This window comes from Falco peregrinus, chromosome 1 (genome assembly GCF_023634155.1).
Source record: "Falco peregrinus isolate bFalPer1 chromosome 1, bFalPer1.pri, whole genome shotgun sequence".
Taxonomy (NCBI): Eukaryota; Metazoa; Chordata; class Aves; order Falconiformes; family Falconidae; genus Falco; species Falco peregrinus.
The window spans coordinates 89,966,275-89,985,483 of NC_073721.1; the positions used below are offsets into that span (position 1 = coordinate 89,966,275).

General features: G+C 45.2%; 1 protein-coding gene across 7 annotated transcripts in view; it reads right to left on the reverse strand.

Annotated features, from left to right (window-relative positions):
- SYNE3 (spectrin repeat containing nuclear envelope family member 3) overlaps positions 1–19,209 on the reverse strand; it is a 94,559-nt gene that overhangs the window by 61,741 nt on the left and 13,609 nt on the right. For 2 of the 7 annotated variants that reach the window (XM_055816377.1, XM_055816045.1), the window contains exons 1-2: positions 14,548–14,668; positions 4,512–4,786 (exon numbers count right to left, since the gene is read on the reverse strand). The exons of 1 other annotated variant lie outside the window; for it this stretch is intronic. The gene's annotated coding sequence lies outside the window, so the exon portion shown is untranslated. Of the gene's footprint in view, positions 1–4,495; positions 4,787–14,547; positions 14,701–15,671; positions 15,833–16,150; positions 16,354–19,209 lie in introns of those variants that run through there. 4 more of the 7 variants (XM_055816442.1, XM_055816239.1, XM_055816119.1 and 1 more) reach the window with 4 other exon arrangements.

A 19,209-nucleotide genomic window follows, 5' to 3' on the forward strand; every position in this document is an offset into this window, starting at 1 on the left:
AGCACTTATTCACTTAGCCCCCCTGGGGAGTAAGGCTGTCTCTATCCCTTTTAAAGATAACATCTCAGGTTCAAAGACACTTAGTTTCTTGCCTCTAGGCAATGAGGAAACACTTGAAAGGACAGTAAAAAACTGATAATTCAGTTAATAAGCACTGCAGAGAGTGACTTTCAAACTTTTCTAATATATACCCCTTCAACTGTCTCTACAGAGATTTAGTGACTTTAAACTTAATGACAAGAGGCTTCTTTTTCCTAGTTGCCATTCACAGACTCTTTAGTCTGGGAAGTCACAGGTTAAACACCTCTGCTCTACAATTTCAACATAGTTTCTTCAGAGCCAGGGAATCTGCTTTGGAAATTGCCCTGGAAAGGTACCTGCAGGCTTACCAGCAACCTACATCTGGTCAACTTGTGCCCAGCTGTTGAAGTAGGCTGGGTTTCAGCTTTCCTCAGCTCCCTAAGAGTTTCACCATCAGCCAGCCAACAAAAAAGCACTGCAAGCCAACAGCATTAGTCTCACAGTCTCTGGAGACTAAAATTTATGTATTTAATTATCTTCCACTTGTCCTCTACAGACTGTACGATCCCTCCATACTGGGTGCCAGTCACAGCATTGATATATTGACTAATAAACCTCTGTGGTATCTGCCTCTTGGCTAGAGATCAGTGAACAATTCAGAGTGAATAATACATCTGATAAATTGTTCCTCTTTTGTGGGTCATATATTTTGTACAGATAATCTCATTTGCTCAAAGGTGTGGTTATTCCCAACTAACTGCCAAATATATTCAGCAAATTAGTTTTGCTCCGTAGATTATTCCCAAGTAATTCTTCCTTGTGATTCTTAACACGCCAGCTGTGCTGCTTAATTTTGGTTTGGTATCACAACCCTGGTAAGAAATCGCCCATGTTCCCCGGCTGGCTGGCAGCAGCTCTCCCTGTTTGTGCGCAGTCTGTCACACAGCAGCTCCCGAGGGCCACTGTCATTACCAGGACCCCAATGTGTTAAGCCGCTCACACAGAGGGCTTTCACAGCACCCTGCGCTCGGAAGTGCCCTATGGTTAAAAGGATAATACCTCTGTCCCAAAGGGATTACAGGTGACACATCAGAAGAGGCTCAGCAATGAAAGCAAGGTGCCAGCGTGTACTCAGGGACACGGAGCGGTGGATGGAAGACAAGGCTGTTAGAGACCGCAGAGACTATGTTTCCAGTGCTCTCTGCAAGCTGTGGTGGTTCCACCATCCAACATCCTCTGCCCAGCCCCTGAAGCCAGAGATACTCGGAAAGAGATCCTCAAGCCCTTCTAGAGCACATGGCCGCAACATGGGCTCTGCAGACGTGTTGGGACTCAGAAGTGTGTCTCACACCAGCAGAGAGGATGCATTGCAGTGAACCTCCATCTGCCTGTGGGACACCTTGAGCTAAAAGCCCTGCAATTCCCTGGGGAATCAGTGTGAGAGAGGGGCATTTCCAAGCAAGGATCCATGCCAGAGGTGGGACAACTTGTCTTCTGCAGGAATCCCACATCCTGAAGAGTCCTACAGTCCTACAAACCTGAAGAGTCTCCAAGTCTGTAACCTTTCCTCTTCCACACAACTGTTTCCATGTTTGTATGTAGGGTTTTTCTGCATATACAATTCGCTCCCACCCCCACCCCCCTTACAAAACCAGTGTTAAAATCTTATTTGACCATCAGTCAAATGCCTCTGAGTAAGCAATTGTGTGCAACCTGGGAGCACACAATTTAAGCACACAGCTTTTAAACTAATGCACTTTTAAAGTCAAGTATTTACTAGAAATAAAGTCACTTGCCAGTACTTAACACGTATGCTCCTTGCACAGTATCTTTTGCCCCCTTTAGAAGAACTGCTGAAGGACTGATTCCCCAAAACATAAGAGTTCTCAGATATATCTTTCAAAACATTATCACTAGGATGGTGCTAATGAGATATTTATATGGTGAAAGTGAGATTCATTGGAATTTAAAAAAGTAGTTAGGACAATGTTAATTTTAAATACTAAGTTGTTGATTGAAATAAGAATTTTTCTATGGGATCAAAGCACATGATTATGGAAAAATTAGCAGATTTTAATCTGTATGGAACAGGAAGATCTGTTTATCTAAAGAGAAAAATGACTGCTGCAAGAACTAAACACTTGAAATGCTGTCAAAAACATACAGCATGGTAAGTACAGCTAAATCTAAACAGCCAGCAATCTGGAAATAATTTAAAGTGATATTTGCGTTAATGATAATGCCAGACTTCATATTATATATATTGTATATATATATATAATACAAAATGGCACTGGTTTGTGTTCAGACAAACCCATGGGTGAACAAGGCCTGCCTGTGTCCCAAACAAAATACACTACTGGAACTGCCAGCAGCCTCATCCCCAAGCTCAGAAACAAAGTAGACCACTGCAAAATGGTGGATTTAAATTAATTTTGAGTGAGTGAGAACATTTCTGGGATTGAATAAAACAGGCTGCTTTCTTATGACTCATTTTTGCCTGAGCTATTGCAGTTTCCATGTCTTCGTCACCCTCCCACTGTGCGTGCTGGCCAGGCACTGTGGGTTGAAGAGCAAGACCGCATCTCTGCTTTCAGCAGCTGCTGGAGTACAAGCACGCTTTCGGTTCTGTTCAGAGACCAGCATGGCCACAGCTCCAGCACTCTGACAGCCCAGGATTTCACAACAGGGATGAAGAACGCCTCCAAGATGAAGCAGCACTGCCTTTTCAGTAGTCTTTTTAGCCTGAGAACTGAAGCATCCTATAGTTTATAGACCTAAAAGGGATTTGAATCTCCTCCTACTGAGTTTAATCAAAACTGAAACAGAGTGAAGTGGCAGCAGGACCCAGCAGTAAGCCACGTTTGTCAGCAGTCCACCTTCAGTGAGGAGGACCAGAGAGTTATTTAAAGCTGTGGTCACAGATAATTAGTACTCTGAGCAGCAACACTAAAGCCAATGTTTATTCTTCTCACTCTTACATCATTCAATTTTAATTACCTTTTAGAAATGTAATACTATACAAAACCAAAGATTTTTTTTTAATCCTGCAAACACCTGAAAAGATCAGGCAGTTCAGCTGTATTTAGACCCCAACGTGACCTCAGGGCCCACTTCTCAGCAACTTTGAAAATCCCACCCTAAATATTATGGGACGTATCTCTGAGGGTACTGGTTGCCAGAGAGCTAACACAAAGATACATTTAGAGCAACAGGGGTTTATATCAGCTAAGGATTTCTACACACACGCTGGCATATTTGACAAACATCACCTGACAGACGTGTCACAGCACTAAGGATTCTCAAACACTTGAAAGAAGGAAAAGGTGTAAAGATATAAATTCCTATAACCCAAGTAATATATAATTCTTCTACAAGGAGTAATATACATCATGGCACAAACCTAACTTTGCTCTAAAAGAAATAATAATCTTTCCTCAGCAGTCTCCAAAGCCATCTTTTAAAGATACTACACACTTGTATTTTAAAGGCACTTCATGCCCCTGGAATTTTCCCCCACTATTTTCCCTTTGAATTCATAGATCAGGGCTCAGCAGGTACCTTGCTTGAGGTTGATTCAGAGAACAGGAGAAGCACGTTATCACCTTCCTGGAGGAATACGCACCCAGCTCTGTGACAGGGGACCACTGCTAAACCACAGCACGAAAGAGCCTCCAATGACCACGTTTGGGCTCAACGAGCACAACACAAGCAACAGTGCTTGTGCAAACTGTACTCCCTACTTAAAAAAAAACAAACACTGAATTTCTTTAAGCTCTTTTTAACTTACTGAGAACACCAAGCCATGTTTCAACAGTCATACATGGGAACTTAAACCCACGCTAATTAACAAACTTCAGGGAACGGATCTCAGCACTCCCAATTTGGTGAACATTTTGGGGCTGTAAAAGCCGGTATCATGTCTTGAGTGCCAGCAACGCTCCCAACAGACACCCTCTCTGTTACCCTCACTAGCTGCCCCTTTCCTCCAACCCTTGCAGTGAGCACCACAGTAGGCATATTTTTGCTGCTTTTTTCCTGCCTTACACGAAGGACTTCCCCATCCCAACCTGTTGCTCACAAAACAGTTTATTGGGCCTTATTTTATTGCACAGGCTCTCGCCCCCAGATCCTCGCACCTTCTCTGCCAGCACCCTGTGGCACTGGCACCAAGCAGGTGGCAAGGTGCGGGCTTTATCTGGAGACAAGGGCGCAAATGGGCTCATCCTTGTGCCGGGCAGTGCCGGAGCCCTAAGTCACTGTCCTCCCCCAGCAGGCACTAGTTTCTATTTCATTTTCATTATAAATCCAATCCTTGAGATTTCAAGGAACTTAATACCTTTGATGCTTTTCTCTCTCTGGCAAATTTAATGGAAAGTTGAAAACAAGTTCAAAAGTCATTAGGAGCCAAAAGATACAGACATGCTGCATGGTCATAGCCATCTCACTTCATTATTAATTAAAAGGAACAAACCTTGCAAAAATCTTACCAAAATCCTAGGAATTCTGGAAAAAAGGGCAGGTAAAAGTTTGTGGAGATTTCATCAAAGTTCCCTGATGGGTTTCCAGCACGGCAAGCACAGTCCAGGCTGGCCTCTGCTGGGCGTTATGACGGCGGTTTGGCACGGCTGGCAGCACGAGCAAGTCTGGCGCAAAGAGAAACTGGCAGCTTCCTCCGAGCTCACATCGAGGTAGCACAGGATTTCCTTTCTGCCTCCTAACACGTGGTGGGAGGGAAAGAGGGGATGACAACCTAAAGACATATCTGCCCAGGGGAAAAAAAAAATCAAACCAAACCAAAATCAAAAGAAAGAAATCCAGCACGGCATGCTGCCACTGTTTGAAAGGTAGGTAAGATTTAAATAGCAATAATCCCCAGAAACTATCTAGTTCAGGTCATTAGCTAACAAGCTGGTTAATTCCTGTAAGGATTAATGCTTGAAATTATTAGGGCTGACAGATGTTTGCTGAACAGGAATTAGTCCAGAATATGCATCATGAAAACCAGCAAGAGGTAGAAGTGCAGACAGGTACACATCAGTGCTGGGATTTTCAGAAATCATTAGCTCAAGCTCTAACGTAATTACAATTTACGGTCCTCTCCACTTTATCTTCCACTTCTTTTTTACTCTCAGCTCTCTAGAAGGAGATTCCCTTCACAAACTGACACACTAATCTAGATTCTGCTCTCAGTTACAACCATGCAATGTGAAAAAGAGGTTAGCCACTGTTTTCAGGCAACACCAGTGCTGCACAATTTGGCTGAATGAAATACACTTTGCAGATGTTAGCTGTCTCTTGTGATGGAGCACACGATGAATCTTCATTCCCGATTCCCAAAAATTATTGGAAAATTTAAAGTAGCATTCTCCCTTAATTACGATCCCACTGGGTACACCTGCTGCTAGACATTTAGTGAAACCCACTGGTTTGGTCTAGCCACCCCCATCATTTGCATCATCCTAATGGTGTAAATTTAGAAAGCAAGTTTGTATCATCAACAATCTCTCTGGTTTTACAGTTGCTATGTATCACACTTCGTACTACACTGAGCAGCATTTCTAGTACTACAATAGAAGGAGGGAAGGTGGAGAAATCAGTGAAAGCAAAACATGGAGAAAAAAGTTGGTTCAAATTCTACTTCCAAATTAGAAGTTACAGATACAAACAGGGATAAAACTATGAACCTCTCCACCCATTTCAGAATCGGGCAGCACAAGTGAACAGCATGGGGAAAAACTGAAGAGAGGAACACAGATGGGATGAAAACCTAGGTGGAAGACCAGCAGTGGAATAAAAACTGTTGATCAAGCTAACCCTGTGAAGTTACTAATACAAAGGATTAACTGAAGACCAGTAGCCTTGGCTAGGCTGTGACCCCCATGTGCAATGGTAACCCCATTGCAGCCAAACACAGAATTTTGCCACCAATGGTGGAAAAAAACCAAGGGACAGGAGAGGAGGAACAACTTGGGAGTTAGCAACGCTGTCAGTACCTCTAGAGAAGGAATGGATATACCAGTTGTTTTCCAACTGTCTTGAGAGCATTTTGCTAACATGAATAATGCTTAGAAATGATAAGAACATCTCAAAACACATCAGCCTACAGTCTAAAATATACAATGCCTGGGGAAATGCAAACTGGAGAGCTGTCCATTTATCTGAAAGTCAAATCAGGGTTGTTTTAAGACTGTGCTGCTATATGAACAGTAGAGTATAAAATAGCTATAAATGAACCCCTTCACATGCTTTTCCCCTGTTCACTCACTCCTGTGGTAAAATTCCATAGTCACTGTAAATCTGCCATAGTCCTGTTTAAAAAAAAAAAAAAGAAAGAAAAAGGACTGAAACTACTAGTACTGAGGAAGCAGAGCTTATGTGGCTAACATCAATACGTATCAGCTTCTAAAAAAGTGGTCTCTTTGGGTAACTAACCTACAAAGCAAAGGAGCCCAGCAGCTACTGTGGTGAGTACAGCCAGCCCCAACCTACAGGCAGCAATAAAAGTATCAAACTAATGGTCAGAAACGCAGCACTCCCCCTAAAACTTTCAGTAAGTTAGTATTACAACGTATTTTAAATATATAAATCCTAGATTACCGCTTGAGTATAATTCCCTTTAGACCAAATTTGATTCTACATTTTATCCACATTTTCAAAGGAAACTGCAGTTTCAGCAAAATATTCCAAATGTTCCCATGACATCTGACCTGCCATTCCCCTGTTTCCCATACAAAGAACACAATTTTCAGTTTCAGTGAGGGATGGGACAGTGTTTTCCCACTCTTCAGGCCAACTATCATTTCTGTTGTGGCAGAGGAAAGCATTTGAATGGCCCCTTCTTTAGCCTGACATCTCTATGTTCGAAAATGGATTCAATTACATCTCTAAGAAAACCAGCCAGATGATCTTAGATTACCTGACAGTCTGTAGGCACTGCAAAGCAAACATATTTCTGCAAACCCAGTGCAGCCCATGGAGATACACGACTACACTGCCCCACCGATTAACCTACTGTACTTAAATGATACTCTGGATAGACTGGGCTCATTGCCCACTAGTCATCTGCATCTTTGAACAGACAGTGATCTCCCAGGTCACTAACTGTTTAGGAGACAGAAGTTGTCACCCCAGTAGGGTTACATGGGCTATAAATTATAAAGCGTTATCTGAGCTCTGACAAAGAGCTATGAAAGCCCTCAAGTAGGAAACAGAGCAGCAGAATAAAAAATTTTCTTCCAAGAAGACTATTACAACTGTGTTATATATTCTTACGATTCTGTAGAGGCCCAGGTCCTACCACCATGCTGCAGGACGCACATGTAGAGCAGCAGTGGCATGTCCAATTTGCTGAGGTTATTGCTGAGGCAGAAGAGGCAGAATATGGATACAGACAGACGGGACACACATAGGAGCAACGAGGCGGTATTAGTCAGCATGAAAAGCCACCGGCATAGCAGCAGCTGCCAAACCATGGTCAAATTTCCATAGACACTGCAGCAAAAGAGTTTTAAGGAGGAATCAGAGAGGTGGCCATGACATGGATTTGGGAAGGATTAGATGTGAGGACACGACTGGGAGAAAAAGCATGGAAGTGCCAAGGTGAAAGTCTGCCAAGCATTAGTGGAGGTTGGTATCATAGACTGCCAAAGGTGGAAGCTGCTCTCTTGGTAACAAATGAAATACAGCTTGGGGATGCATGGGAATCAAAATATCCATCTTCTGGGGAAGATCGTTTTTCTAACTATATTTAATTCCAAATTAGAATAACATTGGTACAAAGGGACTGTCCATGCAATTCCTACTCCCCAAAGAATCTGGTTTGGAATGGCTGTGAAAGGATTTTTCAACAAAGGAACACCCATGTAAAGCATTCAGGTTGTCCTAAGTACTGGGCTTGGAGGTACTGGCAGGGGTGGCACAGACCGGTGTCAAGTTCTTGGTCTCTCTGGTACAATTTCACTCTGTGTAAATAATGAATCATTATGCAGAACCTAATCATTAGGCACAGCCTAATGATTCAGGTGTCCCACCTGCAAGATGAGCATCTGAAAGATCAGGCTGAGGTAGTCATTATGCACTGTCCCACTCAACAAGAAAAAAAGTGGTTTGACTTTACCAGTTAGCATTCAAAAAAAACCCCAAAACCAAAAAAAAACTAACCAAAAAACCACCCCACTACCCCACCACCCCCAAAACCAAACCTGAAAAATGTCAGATCTGATTTGCGCAAGACTAAAAGAACTGAGATGCGGGTTAGCTGCTGCTATACTTGCTTAACTGAAGAAAACACCTTTTGCAAATCCCCAAAATAAGGTGTAACCTGCCAGTAGCAATAACCTAAAAGTGCTTCGTAAATACCAGAGTGATAGATGACACGAGAAGGGCACACTATAGAAAACAATTACACGTGGAACACTGAAGCAGCCTGTTCACACCCAGGTAAATTCCTCAGCACTGACTAACTACAACTATTCAACACTAGCAGGGCTTTATTAAAAAAAAAAAAAAAACAAAAAACTGTGGCATTTAAAGTATTAGGATTAAATGTATTCATGTAATTACTTACAAAAATGTTTTTTATAAGCACTTTCAGCTCTTTCATCAGACAGCAAATGCTACTTCGCCCTACAGACCAGAATGACAGTACCAGCCCTCCTCCATGGTTATGTATTCTCAAAATACACAACAGCTGGACAAGCAAACAGGGGAGAGGAGAAATAAAAGTAATGCTGAAGGCAAGAGTATCCTTCAGGTTGCTGGTAGCCCCATCCCAAGCTATGTAACTGCCATCAGGTGGTTATGGTGTAGAAGCATCATGACAAGAGACACCTCTAAGGGAGTGCCTGAAGAAGGCGTATTTTGTAAATGGACAAAAGATGTTCCTACTCATGTTCCATGGCACTGGAGAAGGTATCTTGCACTGCAGGCGAAACAGGGGTGTGCACAGCAAGATCTAGGCTGGTGCGCAGTGATGAAAGCTAGCCATACCTCAGGCAGCGGTGGGGTGGCACAACTGTTGTTGCCCCACACAACCCAGGATGCAGGCAGTTGCCAGGCAATGCCAGGGACACACTCCTGCTCCCTCACCTCCAGACAGTAACTCCCTCTTACCGCTTTACCATCACTCTCTTTCCTCCTTCTTCTTTGTCTCCCTGGTTATTAATTTATTGATCCTACACTTACCCATGAGCTTCTCTCGGGGCAGGGAACAATCATTTTGGGGCTTTCCATAACGGGGCCATTTTTCTGACAAGGACTTTTAGATCTGGACCAAGAGCTCAGTGCCAATGGCATTGCCTTACAACTGAAGTGCTTCAGAGGAAAAGCAGTCATACCTGGGGTTGGATTTGAGAAAATCTGGGTAAAGAAACTAATTCTATACCAAAACTGTCTTAAAATAATTAAGTTGTAACTAGGGAACAAGGATGTGAGAGGAGGGGGAAAACATTCTATAAGACAGGAATTTATCTTGTAGGGGAAAAAAACACCAAAACAGAGAAGTTTGAAATTTTTTCCTTTCTTTCAGATTGAAGAAATTTTCTGTAGATTGGTATTTCACACCAGCAGCATGCGCCCACTGACAGAACAACTAATGGCAGGTCTATAATCTGAGAATACATGGGGAAATCCCTGGCTCCAGTGAAGCCACGGGCAATATCATCACAGAGCCAAGATTTCCACCCTCACTCCTGTGGACTTAAAAGACAAGGTAACAAGAAAATTTTTCCTTCGGAGCTCTCTTTATCTGGAGATCTAAATTAACCCCAGTGCTTCTCTGGTGTTTTCTGAGCTAGCGTTATTAACTGTGTGCTTCACACCAAGCCTGTGCTTAACCCGCTGCAGCTATAGACCAATTCTGCTGACTTACATAAGAAACATCACCTACTTTTGCCAACCACTGTCACCTGCCATTCATACAACCACTACCACGTTCCCACAGAGACTCAAGACTGCTCATGCAAAGAGATTTCTCCATTAAGAAAAGATCAGTCATCTAAGTTAAAGGAAATGCACTGCCCGGGGAAGAACTGACAGCTCCAAAGACTGGTTTCTTTTACTTACAGAATCTTTAAGGCAGGGGCACATATCCTCACATGACCCTGCCTTTCCCTCTAACTGACTTGAAAACACAGTGGGTACATCAGTGCCTGTACACTTCCCACCTTCAGCTTCCCTGAACCTCTTCAGGCTGTACAGACAACGGGGTACAAAGCCTGGATAAAGACCAGTGGTTACATCTCTTAAACTACTCCTCAGTCAGAGGCACCATGTTTTTCTGCTCGGATTGCCCCATCATAATGGCAGGAAAACAAAAGACAAGCCTGCTTTGATTCATGTATCACTTCCATGTAAGGTTGAGAGAAAAGTTTTTGTTTCTCCACAAAAGTGGAGAGAAAAAAAGTAACCCCTACACTTTTTTCACAGCTTACCCTCTTAATTACTGTTGTGTCAGTCCAGCTGAGTGAGTAGGTGAGTCAGTGTGTGAGAATCTCATAGAGTAAAAGTTCCAGTCTTGTTGGTTTTTAAATAAACCCAAATATCCAGATACACTATGGGTGGTTTACTCTGTCTCACCTGTGACACCCTCCAACCTGGTACCTACAGTGCAGCTGCCACACACATCAAGCGTACCCTGTAAGATGGGATGTTAGTAGTGTCCTCACTTCACAGATGGAGACAGTGGTGCTCTCAGCAGCATCTATTTTTCAAGCATAGCCTCTGACAAGACAGTGCCAGACTCAACAACACATGAAGCACTCAACATCACTGGTGCCATTTTAAACCTCTGATTGTACACGCTCCTTCAGCATCATAGACCAAACCTATGACAGGCAAAGCTGCATCGGGGGGGTTTAGACTGGACATTAGGAAGCATTTCTTTACTGAGAGGATGGTCAAACACTGGTACGGGTTTCCTAGAGTGGTGGTTGATGACCCAAACCTGTCAGTGTTTAAGAGGCATTTGGACAGTGCCCTTAATAACATGCTTTAACTTTTGGCCAGTCCTGAAAGTGGTCAGGCAGTTGGACTAGGTGATTGTTGTAGGTCCCTTCCAGCTGAAATAGTATATTCTATTATTACCATCATTATCAGCTGCAAGGGGAGCAGTATGTATCCTTATGTAAAGTGTTTCTACGATTCCCCGGTGACAGGCACTATATCTACTAAATATAACAGCAGTAAGTCCCCCAGCAAGAGCTATCCCACATGGGCCTCTCATTCATCTTGCGCTCCCAAGTATTACTGCCACCTTTCTGAAAAGGCTTTCTGCATAGCACAACTGTAACAACGATTATTTCACCCTTTAATAACACTAAAGAACTACTAATCAAGAGCAAAACAAGCAAGCCACAGCTTGATATCTGTATTCCAAGCAATTACAATCTCATGGTTTTCCTTGTTTCTGGCTATCCCCTTCAGTTTCTTTCAGTATGTTATTTCATAAAGTTCAGCGAAATCCCAAGGCTGAGACTGCCACTTAATCCCCAGCCTAATATGTTCAAAGTAGAAATTCCCTTGAAGTCCTTTGATATGAAGAACTTCATATCAAGCCCATGTCCTCTGAACAGAAAGAAGATGCTTGTACCAACAGAGACATGAAAAGTCAGTTCTTCCAAAGGGAAACAAGTAAGTCCACATCATCTTTAAAATTAATGCATTTTTTCTTGGAATACAATTAAGCTGTGCGCACAGACAGAGACATCAAAGATTGCTTATTAACCAGACATATGGTATCAACGAGAATTCCCTTCCCCGTCAGATCTGCCATCTTTATCTCAACATTGAGGTGGGGCCACTTCAGATAGCTGAAGTTAAATACACCAGGGCTCACAACTCCTTGAGTCATTTTTTTATGTACAGGAAATTCCATCCTGTGATTCAATTTATTAACAATACAGAAACATATCATGATAAGCAACAGCTCACGCAGTCTACAAAGCAGTGAATCCAACAGCAATGTCTAACAGACAGCATGTTTACTGCTTGTCATGCCTTCACCTAGTCGCAAGTCAGGATGTGGCAGAGTCACCAATTCTCATGGAAGGCAAGGACCAGCTTGAAGCTCCAGCTCCAGAGAAGAGTGTGTAAGGGAGAGATGCTTACGGAAGGCTCTCCCCTTTCATTTAAAAATACTCTGTTTCTTTAAAACTCTGACTGTTGTGTCCTAAACAGTCAAACACTAGAGAACAAACAAGAAAAGTAAATCTTCAAACAAAAGAACAAAATTCTATTTAAGTCGATGTTGACAATAGTGGAGCTGGTCCTGGAAGAACCGTTACAAGAAAATTCTGCCTTCCTAAATGCATATGCCAATATCAGCTGCAGGCAATGGAATTACATTTCAGACCAAAACTTCAGCAAATTTCAAGGATGTGTAGTTTGGGGCTTAACATTAAACAGTATCAAGCTGAGTTTTGAATTTTAAACACTGAGTTCTAAACACTTTTCAGTTTTTCTCCTATCATTTCAGAGTACTTTTATTTAATCAATATTAACTAAAGGCACAAATCCTGCCATTCACTTGTTTTCAGAGCAGACCCACACGATCAAAAAAGACCCTGAACACCAGCTTTGCATTTTTCAATTTCACAGAATTGCAGTGAAGTGAAGCCTGAGAAAGCTGAGACATTACTGACCACCAGTAGGCACTACCTTAAGAGGTATCTTCCCTGAAGAATAAAAGTATTCCACAATTTACACCTCTAAAGACAGCAGGAAGGTTTTTAGCCAGACTCAGAGAGGTATTTGGGAACCTGGTATTTATTCCTGTTGATCTGAGATGCCTGAATATCTTTGTCTTCATATAACTGTGCCAAGTAAAGAAACTCCCTTGCCAGTTACACCCCCTGTTAACATCCCTGGAGCTCAAGAATTTTTTCCTGTTACCATGTGGCTTTTTCCTTTCACATGCCTGAATTGCCAGGGTTCACACTTACCCCACAATCCTTAAGTGGACATGTACAACACACTTGTAAAAGGACCCTTTCTAAGGACATCATCGCACCTGTATATATGATAGAACAAGTTTGCCAGGACAAGTCATAGCTGCACCACAAAATCCCATCTAGAGTTGACAAGGACTAACAGTTAAAAATAACCCAAACAAAACCAAAAATCCAGTATCTTGTCATTGCTACAAATGATCTGTTATTTGCCCTACCAGCTGAATCAAGGAATACATTATTCTGCGTCAGGATGAGGATCATGACTTTTGGTTGGTTTCAAGGGAATTATGCTTATATGATGACATTCAATAGGTCTTGAAACTGTTGGCCACTTTTGTAAAAATAAAATAGCTCTAAAGACACTAGCTGAGATCATAGCCCTTCTGTACTTGATGTACTTGCGCAAATGTGTGCCTGGCAGAACAAAGATAGGAGCTGTGCCTTGGAGATGCAGAGGCATAAAAACAAAGCGCTTTGTGACCAGCACAACTGAGGAAATCAGATCTCCTACAGAACCGTGTTCCTCGGTTGATTAAATATTTACACTGAACTGTACTAAAATCTTCTGTTTCCATGTTCAAAACACAATGTATCCAATCAGAGTTATTCATCTTTCAAGTTTTGAGGGAGAATCTAGTTCAGAGGTGTTCACCCAGAAAATCCTTCTCCAAATTCATCTACACCAAATATCTTACTGTGAAATGGAGGCAGTCACTTACAAATCTATCAGTCAGTCACAAAGCTAAAAACTGGAGAGAACTGGCGAGTGTCTGACTCTAGACTTGCTTTTCTGTGTTGGTCTGTTTTGACAAAATTTGCAAGAACTTAATTACCTTGGAGCTGTTCTGTCTGTGTCACAGTAGGTTGAAACAGGGAAATGGCAATACAGTATTATTTAAGGGAAAATACCAAGATGCATGTGTATACACGTATTGAGGAATTGCATACACCTCGTTTCCAACAGATGCTATGCTAAAGAATGAAGGCTAGTTATCTTTTTGAAGCTGTGGTGCAGATGCTAAGTCTGGAGCACCCCCTCAAGCAGTGGCACTGCTCTTCAAAGTCATGTGGATGCAGGTGCAGCCGCATCCTGAGGCCAAGCATCCACAAGTGTATACACTTGTTTTTAGTATGGTTTGGGAGCCACAGATAACTGGAGGGGCACAGGAAAACGGTTTACACAAGAGGAAAAGCTAGACACTTGTTTTCAACGGGGTCAGTTCATGAAGGCCGCACAGAGGACATACGCACCACAAACAGACCTGGAAGCACAGTAAAAGTCTTGCCCAGGATGGGAGGGAAAGGAGAAGCAGTGAAATATGTGGCTGAAGGAACAAACTGGAACTATCAGAATAAGGAATACAAGAGGCAAAGACCACAGTACCGCACCCCCAATGGCAGCTAATTCTGCCTTCCTTAGGAATTTGAGAGGACTCCGGATCTGATGATTCAACGTAGAACATGAAAACCAGCACTGGCTGTAAGGGAAAGCTGATTTTATAGACAGCCCATCAGCTTTGTCAGGCTCCACTTCCTGACAGCTAGTTTGTAGGGAACAATGTTCCTTGTGACTCACCAAAAGATGTTTGCTTCTTGTTGAAATAAAAGTCGCCACGGGACTCACTGCAGCAAGTTACATTTCCTTGAGATCCAACTGGCTCACACACTTGGCAGGCCCAGAGACTGTGCCAAGCTGATGTGCATTTCAACAACCCACAGATTTGAGACACTTTTAGAAAAAGATGGAAAACACTTGAAGGCAACCAATCAGCTTCTAAAGTTTTGTTGCATTTTTAAAATTCTTTCCCCAGAAAACAACCACTGCGTACAAAGATTTGCAAATGGCATGCAGCATGCTAAGGGCTTAAAAGTAACATCCAAAAGTAGCAGCAAGGAGCTGATAAGAGTAGCATAGCGATATTATTTTTCCTTAATGATTTAAGATAGCCAGGCTTAGATTTGAGGCAAAGGAGAAGGCAGGCATCCTACTCTGGTGAACTTGCAAAAGAAAGCAGTGTCTTACAACCACCATTTTCACAATTAATCGTCATACACATTCATAATTCCTGCAGATTTCAGTCTGTTAACCTATCCAAGTAGACCTATTTCTAGGAATAAAATTTTCCTGGACAAAGACCTAAATTCACACAGGTCAAACCAATAAGGCTTTGGGAATAAAAGAGATGGCAGAAGCCACTGTATGAGAAACTGACGCCTTACTACACACTGGAGCTGGGGTGTTTACATACAGGAGTTGCACAGAATCTAAAACTGAGGGTAGGGGCTGTTAGGGAAAAACTGGGAAACCTAACTGTTCAGGAAGAAAAAGGGAGACAAGCTCAGAGCTGCTTACGGGGAATCAGAGCCAAGCTAGAGTATATGTACAGTCCTTAAGGGGATAGCGGTGGGGTAGGAGAGAACCGAGGAGTTTGCGAACTGCGGTAGCGTCCTGGCAGCGGGGACCTAGAGCTGAAGAAATGTGACAGTAGTGCTGAGCAACCGGCTTCGGCAAGAGCCTGACAGCGGGGCAGGAAAAGTTGCGGAACGCCGCCGAGCGCTCCCACCAGGCTGCTACTCGCTCGCAGACGCGGTTTTTATAAAGAAGTGAAATAAAAGCTTAGCGCGCGTTATTTAGGGAGGTGCGCTGCCATTGCTGCGGCTACGTTACGGTACGTATCGGTACGTAGGGAGCTCCCATACCGCCCGGGGATCGGCGCTGCCTCCGCTCCTGCTCCGCGGCTCCGGCCGTGCCCGACGCAACCGCTCCCCGCAGGGCAGCCCGCAGGCGTGCGGCGGGGCGGCCCGCTCGGGGACACGGCAAGGCGCGCGCCGGGGCCGGGCGCCCGCTGCCTGGGCGACTTTTCACCCCGCCGCGCCGGTCCCGGGGCCGGGCGGTGCGGGCCGGGGCGGGGGGGCAGCGCCGAGCAACAGGAGGCGGGTCTGGGCGCCGGGCGGGCTGTCAGTGAGCCCAGCCGAGCCGAGCCTGCGCTGCGCTGCGCCGCCCGCCCGCCCGTCTGTCCTCCCTCCCTCCCCCCCCGGCGGGACAGGACGGGACGGGACAGGACGCCGCAGTCCCAAGGCGCCGCCGCCTCACCGTTATTGCCCCCCAGCTTCCCCAGCACCGGCAACAGGCCCCGAGCGGCGCCCCCGGCAGCGCTGTAGGCCCGCGCCCCACTCACCGCCGCCGGCGTGTCCCCCGCGGGCAGCCCGAGGGGCCGCGGGTCTCTGTGCCCCCTGCGCTGTCGCCGCCGCTCGCTCGGGCGTTCACCCACCCTCGGCGGGGCTGCCTAGCAACGGCCCCGCTGCTCCGGGGGCTGCGCGGAGGGCCCGCCCTCGCCGCCGCGGCCCGGCCCGGCGGGCGCTGTTATGTAACCCGTGCCGCGGCCGGCGCCGTCCCGCCCTGCGAGGAGCCGCCGTGAGAGGAGCCCCACCGCGGGGCCGGCGCGTCCCGTCCCTGCCCGGGAGCTGGGGCCGGGCTGGGCAGGCCGGCGGGGCGGCCCGGCCCGCTGCAGGCTGTCCTTGCGCGGCGGCCGGCGGGTGGCCACGGGCACCGGGTGCGCACCAGCCCTCTGCCAGTAAAACGCGCTGGGAGAGCAGGAGCCGAGTGTCTCGGTGCCGTGTGCCGGGGGCTCGGGGCACCGAACGCCAGGCGGCGGGCAGCGAACCGCGGGTGCCCGGTACTCAAGCCGGTGGCCCCGCGGCCCGTGCCAACACCCGGGCATGTTCCTTAACGTTCCTGTGTAACGCCCAGAACGCGGGGCGCAGCTGCATTTCAGCCGTTGTACGCCAGTGAAAGGGCCCCAGCTCACCCAGTTAGTACGAACGGGAATTCATTCGGATGCATGGAGTGTTGTAACTGACATTTTGGGGGAAAAAAATAAACTAAAACCCACTAAGAACTTCAGAAACAAACCCCATTTCTACTGTAGCCTGATTCAGCCAATTCTTTCCTCTGCAACCAATCCAAGCAAAAAGTCTACAGTGTATATGCTCCCGTTATTGTGGAAAAATCGGTTGGAAGCAAAACCAGCAGCAGCGGCGGTGTGTTGCCAGCCACAGCATCGGTTCTGTAGCCCAGTGAGAGAAGCCAGAGCTGTCAACATCTTGTGCTCCATCTGTGGCATCAGAAAGTTATAATCACAGGAAAGCCATTGCGCTGAGCCACGGGGAGGGAAGGAGGAAAGCACAAACAGCTTCTTCGTAATTGAATAGTAATATAACGTAAACAAACTGAATGAGCATGTGAAGAAGTCTATTTCAAAAGGCACAAAAACTTCCTCTTTGGCATAGGTTATATTGCTGCCCTCTGCTGCTGGGAACTCGTGCGGTTCATCTGCCTAACGAGCAGAAAAACAGACGATTTGCAATAAAAGTCTCTGACCACACATAATAGCACTGCAGCCAAGAGCCCCTGAGATACATAGCTCCGAAGTGAAAAGAGGGTGAGCTGCCGGTGCCTGCCAGCGGCCGGGGATGACAGCTCTTCACCCTCTGATGGTGGCTGGGGTGGGTGGTTGGGCTGGTTACATGCGTGTCAGGCTCCATCAGCCTGGGGAGCCTCCATGGGCTCACTCCTGCCTGCAGCCACGTATTCGAGGTGATCTGCCATTCATGTGCCAACACAGCCTTCACTGGAATAGCTCTGTACTTAAATTGCTCCCAAACCATCAGGAATCGCCATCCCTCACCAGCAGTGGAAAAGGAAAACAGAAATTTTGTCTTAACTTAATTGCAAAGAGTGTACTTTTATAGTTCGTTCTGACCTTGAAGTTCTAAATGCCCACGGTGGGTCCTGTAGTGGCACAGTCTGGGGTGAGCGTGACCTTCTAAGTTGTCAATGAGAGGGAAACTGAACGCTGTAAACTCCCTGTTTGTGGACAAGCCTATCATCTAACTTGGAAAATCTCACTTATTTAATACCATGTTTTCCCAGACTATTTACTTGGAGCAAAGTTTATATCACCAGTGTGTAAAACTGAATATATGCCTACGCAACTGCTCTTGCCCCATAGTAATTCAGAGCTGATTATCTCTTAATGACCCTCGGAATAGTGTGAGGAACTGGATACAACCCAAAAGGGTTGGACTCCAAAGGACTGTGTGCAGAATAGGTAGATGATAGAGAATAGAAAATCTCATCTTTGAATTTGTGTTGGGGAAAACTGGCTCAATCATCATAAGCAGCCCCCACTGGCAGCGATTAATTCCCTGTGTTATGAAATCACCCCCTAGGAAACTGCTTTGTACACCTAGACCTTTTAAGGCCAAAATAAAAACAGCCCCTTGTGTTCAGAAAGCTTGCTCGTGTTGGACAATGCATCACTATCTAAAAACTGCTTGCACAAAGTTCCTCTTCTGCGTCTCCCTATGTGGAGGCTTTCATGGCTCTGATTTTACTACCTCAAAAAGCTTTGTACATGCTGAGTTAGAAAAAACAATATACACAGGCAAACAGCCGGTATTAAGTCAATGAGCATTCAGTGCATTACCCAAACAATATAAAGCTACCCCCACACCACACCTAAACAACAGAGGAGAAGTTAGAATGACTGCAAGCAGTGTGGAAGGGTGGAGGAACTTCTGAAAAGGAAAGAACAGCAGCTCTAGCTCTTTCCTTGGAAGAAAGGAATGTATTTTTAGAAGCAGTGGGCTCAGTCTCTAAACCAAACCACGAGTATTTGTCAGTGAATACACAGCATTTTCAGATGCTTCCTGTGATGAGCAGAATACCCCAGAGACCAGGTGGAAATCACCACATACTGCAAAAGTAACAATGGTGTTGGCATGGTTTACTCCACAGGAGGACTTGCACGACATCTTAGGGCAACAGAGCAGCACTTACAATGCTGCAGGCTAGCTGCTCTCTTATTAGTGTAACACGCCTATTTATTCATGCTCCTAAATGATGACAAACAAGTACTACAAGATATTAAGATGCTTCCCTTTATGTTTGCTTACGTACAGCAATGTAAAATTGTTATGCAAATAATGAGTCAAACGGCAGTCTTGGGGTGGGAGGACCTGCATTTGCTGACAGAGTAACATTTGCCTGCAACATACCATATGTCTTTGGCATGACAGGTTTCAACATTGTGCTTCTCAGGGTTTGTTTGGTGGTGTTTTACAGCTACCAGAAGCTGCACATTGCTTGACAGAAAGCTTTTGTGGGTGACGGTGACAGTTGCTACAGAAGATCTCCCTCCCCCGTTGGTGAGGAACCAAGAGCCACAAACTCTTA